Raw genomic sequence first — 6000 nt, 5'->3', positions numbered from 1 at the left:
AGACACGGGACAGACAGACACCGGATAGACAGACAGACAGACAGACACGGGACAGACACGGGACAGACACGGGATAGACACCGGATAGAGAGACACGGGACAGACAGACACCGGATAGACAGACAGACACGGGACAGACACGGGTAGACACGGGATAGACAGACACGGGACAGACACCGGATAGAGAGACACGGGACAGACAGACAGACACCGGACAGACAGACAGACAGACAGACACGGGACAGACACCGGATAGAGAGACACGGGACAGACAGACAGACACGGATAGACAGACAGACAGACAGACACGGGACAGACACCGGATAGAGAGACACGGGACAGACAGACAGACACGGTAGGACAGACAGACAGACAGACACGGGATAGACACCCGATAGACAGACAGACAGACAGACAGATACGGATAGACAGACAGACAGACACGGGACAGACACGGGATAGACACCGGATAGACAGACCGGGACAGGCAGACACGCGGACAGACACGGGATAGACACAGGGTACACCGGGAGAGATAGGCACGGGATGGACAGACAGACACGGGACACACGGACACGGAATGGACACGGGATACACCGGGAGAGACAGACAGACACGAGACAGACAGACAGACACGGGATACACCGGGACAGACAGACACATGGAGAGACACAGGACAGACAGACACGGGATGGACACGGCATACACCGGGACAGACAGACACGGGACAGACAGACAGACAGACAGACACGGGACAGGCAGAGGGATACACCGGGACAGACACAGAGGGAGGGAGGGAGAGAGAGACAGGGGTCAGCACAGGGCACCCACGGGACACCCGGGGACCCCCCTGGTCACTCACGGGGACACCTGAGGTCACTGGGCCCACCCCCAGGAACCTCTGGGCACCCCCGTGTCCCCCCCATGTCCCCCCCGTGTCCCCTCAATGTTCCCCATATCCCCCCAATGTCCCCTCTAATGTCCCCCCATGTCCCCCCTGTATCTCAACTGTCCCCCCCCATGTCCCCCCGTGTCCCCCTGTGCCCCCCAATATTCCCGATGTTCCCAATGTCCCCTCAATGTCCCCCCCCGTGTCCCCCCGTGTCCTCTCCGTGTCCTCTCTGTCCCCCAATGTCCCCCAATGTCCTCAATGTCCCCAATATCCCCCCAATGTCGCCCTGTGCCTCCCCAATGTCCCCCCAATATCCCCCCAATGTCCCCCAATGTCCCCCAATGTCCCCCCCGTGTCCCTCCCCTTGTCCCCCCAATCCCCCCCAATGTCCCCCCCGTGTCCCTCCCCTTGTCCTCCCAATGTCCCCCAATGTCCCCCCCGTGTCCCTCCCCTTGTCCTCCCAATGTCCCCCAATGTCCCCCCGTGTCCCTCCCCTTGTCCCCCCAATGTCCCCCAATATCCCCCCAATGTCCCCCAATGTCCCCCCCGTGTCCCTCCCCTTGTCCCCCCAATGTCCCCCAATGTCCCCCAATGTCCCCAATATCCCCCCAATGTCCCCCTGTGCCTCCCCAATATCCCCCCAATGTCCCCCAATGTCCCCCCCGTGTCCCCGCTGTCCCCGGGAGCGCCCCCAGGTGGCGCCCGGCGCCGCGGGTCCGCGCCCGGCCCAGTGGCCTAATGGACAAGGCATCAGCCTCCGGAGCTGGGGATTGTGGGTTCGAGTCCCACCTGGGTCGGCACCGCCCCTTTTACCGCGGGGATTGGGGGGAGAATGTGGGGAGTTTCGGGGGGGTTTGAGGAGTTTTGGGACGGAATTTGGAACGTTTTGGGGGAATTCGAGGAGTTTTGGGGGGATTTTAAGAAGTTTTGGGGGGAGAGTTTGGAGGGTCTGGGGGGGACTTGAGGAGTTTTGGGGTAGAATTTGGGGAATTTTGAGGATTTATGGGGGGATTTGAGCAGTTTCGGGAGGGATTTGGGGAGTTTCAGGGGGAATTTGAGGAGGGTTGGGGGGATTTGGGGAGTTTCGGGGGGATTCGAGGAGTTTTGGGAGGGAATGTGGAGGATTTGTGGGGGGATTTGGGGAGTTTTAGGGCAGAATTTGGGGGAATTTTTGGGGGGAGGATTTGTGGGATTTTGGGGCAGAATTTGGGGAGTTTCGGGTGAATTCGGGGCCGTACCGTGATTGGTCAGTTCCTGCGTGCTCTGGGCGGGGTCAGGGGTGGGGTCTCCATCCTTCACCTGCGGGGGGAGGGGGTTCTGTACCCCAAAACCGCCCCCCCCATCAGCAGGTGACGCCCCCAGACTCATTCAACCCCAAATCCCCTCCCCAGCCCAACCTGCTCTGGAACCCCCCCACCCCAAAAACGCCCCCAAAATCCCGCAATGCCCCCACAACCCCCCCAAATCTTCACCCCATCCCCGGCGGGGGCTCAGGGACCCCCCAAACACCCCCACCCCTTCGAGGGGGTCCCCATCGCCCCCAGACCCCCCAAATTCCCCCCCCCCCATCCCCACCTGCTCCGGGGAAGGGGTCCCAGCCCCCCCAATGTACCCCCCCAAGGTCCCCAATGTCCCCCCCAATGTCGCCAATGTCCCCCCCAATCCCCTCAGTGTCCCCAGTGTCCCCCCAATATCTTCCCAATGTCCCACCACTGTCCCCAATATCCCCAGTGTCCCCCCAGTGTCCCCAATGTCCCCAATCCCCCTGAATGTCCCCAATGTCCCCCCAACGTCCCCCCAACGTCCCCCCAACGTCCCCAGTGTCCCCTGAGAGTCCCCACCTCCTCAGGGGGCGCTCCCAGCCCTCCCAATGTCCCCAATGTCCCCCCAGTGTGCCCCCAGTGTCCCCCCAATGTCCCCCCAGTGTGCCCCCAGTGTCCCCCCAGTGTCACCTCCAGTGTCACCCCCAGTGTCCCCTCGGTGTCCCCAATCTCTCAATCCCCCCAGTGTCCCCAGTGTCCCCCTCAATATCCCCACTGTCCCCAGTGTCCCCCCAGTGTCCCCCCCAATGTCCCCCCAATGTCCCCAGTGTCCCCCCGGTGTCCCCAGTGTGTCCCCACCTCCTCGGGGGGCTCTCCCAGCCCCCCCAGCAGCCGCTCCAGGACGAAGCCCCCGTAGAGCCCCCCCAGCACGGCCAGCAGCTCCCAGGGGGGGCTGTGGGTGTCCCCGCCGTGCTCCGAGTGTCCCCCCCCGGAGTGGCTGTGCACCCCCAGAGCCTGCGGGGACACAGAGGGGACATCGGTGACATCGGTGCCACCCCCCCGTGTCCCCCCCCCGAGTGGCCGTGCACCCCCAGAGCCTGCGGGGACACAGAGGGGACATCGGTGACATCGGTGCCACCCCCCCGTGCACCCCCAGCGCCTGCGGGGACACAGAGGGGACATCGGTGACATCGGTGCCACCTCCCCGTGTCCCCCTCCGAGTATCCGTGCACCCCCAGCGCCTGTTGGGGACACGTGGTGACATCGGTGCCACCCCCCTCGGAGTGGCCATGGACCTCCCCAGAGCCTCTTGGGGACACTGGGACACGTGGTGACATCATCGGTGTCACCTCCCCGTGTCCCCCCCCGGAGGGGCCGTGCACCCCCAGCACCTGTTGGGGACACCAGGGACATCGGTGACGTCGGTGTCACCTCCCTGTGTCACCCCCGCCCCGCCCTTTGTCACCTCCCCCCGAGTGGCTTTGGAGCCCCGGAGCCTGCAGGGACACGAGGGACACGTGGTGACATCGGTGTCACCTCCCTGTGTCCCCCCGGAGCGCACCCCCAGCGCCTGTTGGGGACACGAGGGACACGTGGGGTGACATCGGTGTCACCTCCCCCAGTGTCCCCTCCACGTGTCCCCCAGTGTCCCCAATGTCCCCTCCGTGTCCTCCCGTCCCTCCCGTGTCCCCATGTCCCCCCCAGTGCCACCCCCTTCCCCCAGTGCCCCCCCGATGTCCCCTCAATGTCCCTGATGTCACCAGGATCCCCTCGGTGCCCCTCGGTGTCCCTCCCGTCCCCCAATGTCCCCTTGGTGTCCCCCTGATGTTCCTGCTGTCCCTGTGGTCTCCCCCGATGTCCCCCCAGTGTCCCCCCCAGTGTCCCCCCAGTGTCGTCCCAATGTCCCCACTGTCCCCTCAATGTCCCCAATCCCCCCAATGTCCCTTCTGCCCCCCCCATGTCCCCAGTGTCCCCCTGATGTCCCCATGGTGTCCCCGGTGTCCCCAATGCCCTCAAAGCCCCTGCTGTCCCCTAATGTCCCCAGTGTCCCCTAATGTCCCCAGTGTCCCCTCAATGTCCCCTCAATGTCCCCAGTGTCCCCTCATGTCCCCAGTGCCCTCAAAGCCCCTGCTGTCCCCCTAATGTCCCCAATGTCCCTGCTGCCTCCCAGGGTGTCCCCAGTGTCCCCAGTGTCCCCAACATCCCCAATGCCCCCAATCCCCACAATGTCACTGTTGTCCCCCCGATGTCCCCCGATGTCCCCAGTGTCCCCAGTGTCCCCAGTGCCTCCAGTGTCCCCGATGTCCCCCATGTCCCCCATGTCCCCCCGATGTCCCCAGTGTCCCCAGTGTCCCCAGTGTCCCCAATGTCCCCAATGTCCCCGATGTCCCCAGTGTCCCCAGTGTCCCCAACATCCCCAACGCCTCCAATCCCCCCCAATCCCCACAATGTCACTGTTGTCCCCCCAATGTCCCCGATGTCCCCGATGTCCCCGATGTCCCCAGTGCCTCCACTGTCCCCGATGTCCCCAATGTCCCCAATGTCCCCGATGTCCCCAGTGTCCCCAGTGCCTCCAGTGTCCCCGATGTCCCCCATGTCCCCCATGTCCCCCCGATGTCCCCGTTGTCCCCACCTCCGGCAGCACGTGCAGCAGCGCGTCCCCGCTGAGCGCCCCGGCCGCCAGCCCGTCCAGCAGGGGGCGCCACCAGCGCGGGGGACACAGGCGACACGGGCGACATCGGCGACATCCGGCACCGTGGGGACAGCGCGAGCACAGGGGACAGCGGGGACACAGCACCAGGGCCAGCGCCACCAGCGGCACCAGCGCCAGCGCCAGCGCCGTCAGTGTCCCCAGCAGGTACCCTGGGACAGGGACACGGGTCAGGGACAGGGACAGGGATAGGGACAGGGACAGGGGACACAGGTCGGGGACAGGGACAGGGATAGGGACAGGGACAGGGGACAGGGACAGGGGACAGGGGACAGGTACAGGGACAGGGGACACAGGTCGGGGACAGGGACAGGGATAGGGACAGGGACAGGGACATGGGACACAGGTCGGGGACAGGGGACACAGGTCGGGGACAGGGACACGGGTCAGGGACAGGGGACACGGGTCAGGGACAGGGACAGGGGACAGGGACAGGGACAGGGGACACAGGTCGGAGACAGGGACATGGGACAGGGGACAGGGACAGGGACACGGGTCAGGGTCAGGGACAGGGACAGGGGACATGGGGACAGTTTCCCCATCCCTGTCCCCTCCTGTCCCCATCCCTGTCCCCACCCTCTCCCTGTCCCATCCCTGTCCCCTCCTGTCCCCACCCTGTCCCCACTCACTCTCGGTGACACCGAGCTGCTCCTCGGGCTCGGTGCTGTTGGTGGCCGTGGGGACAGTGACATTGTCACCGCTGTCCCCAGAGCTGGGGGCCGTGGGGCCGTGCTGGCTCTCGATGTCCTCGGGGTGGCTGTCACCGTGCCAGGTGTCCGTGTCCCCAAGGCGACTGCCAATGTCACCGTGCCAGGTGTCCGTGTCCCCACGGGAGGCATTGATGTCACCGGTGTCCCCACAGTGCCAGGCGCCCATGCCCCCACGGGGGGTGTCAATGTCACCGGTGTCCCCAAGGTGCCAGCTGCTGCCCCCACACCGGGCGCTGGCCGTGTCCCCGCTGTCCCCGCTGTCCCCAGGGCAGAGGCGGTGGCCGCGCAGCACCAGGACCCCGAGTGCCACCAGCTCCCGTCCTGTCCCCACCCTTGGGGACATCCTGGTGGCGGCCGCCAGCACCCCCCGAGCGTCCACGCAGGCCTGTGACACCCAAATGTCACCGCGTCACCCTCAGGTCACCC

At 65.2% G+C, this 6000-nt stretch overlaps 1 non-coding gene across 1 annotated transcript; it reads left to right on the top strand.

The window, feature by feature from the left end:
- Positions 1–1616: 1616 nt before the first annotated feature.
- Positions 1617–1689, top strand: TRNAR-CCG (transfer RNA arginine (anticodon CCG)). Its single transcript has one exon. It is a non-coding gene; the product is annotated as a tRNA-Arg (tRNA).
- The last annotated feature ends 4311 nt before the right edge of the window (positions 1690–6000 follow it).

The sequence above is a fragment of the Molothrus ater genome, unplaced genomic scaffold (assembly GCF_012460135.2).
Source record: "Molothrus ater isolate BHLD 08-10-18 breed brown headed cowbird unplaced genomic scaffold, BPBGC_Mater_1.1 matUn_MA147, whole genome shotgun sequence".
NCBI lineage: Eukaryota > Metazoa > Chordata > Aves > Passeriformes > Icteridae > Molothrus > Molothrus ater.
The sequence above is the reverse complement of the archived record's forward strand: the minus strand, read 5'-3'. Positions and strand labels throughout refer to the sequence as shown.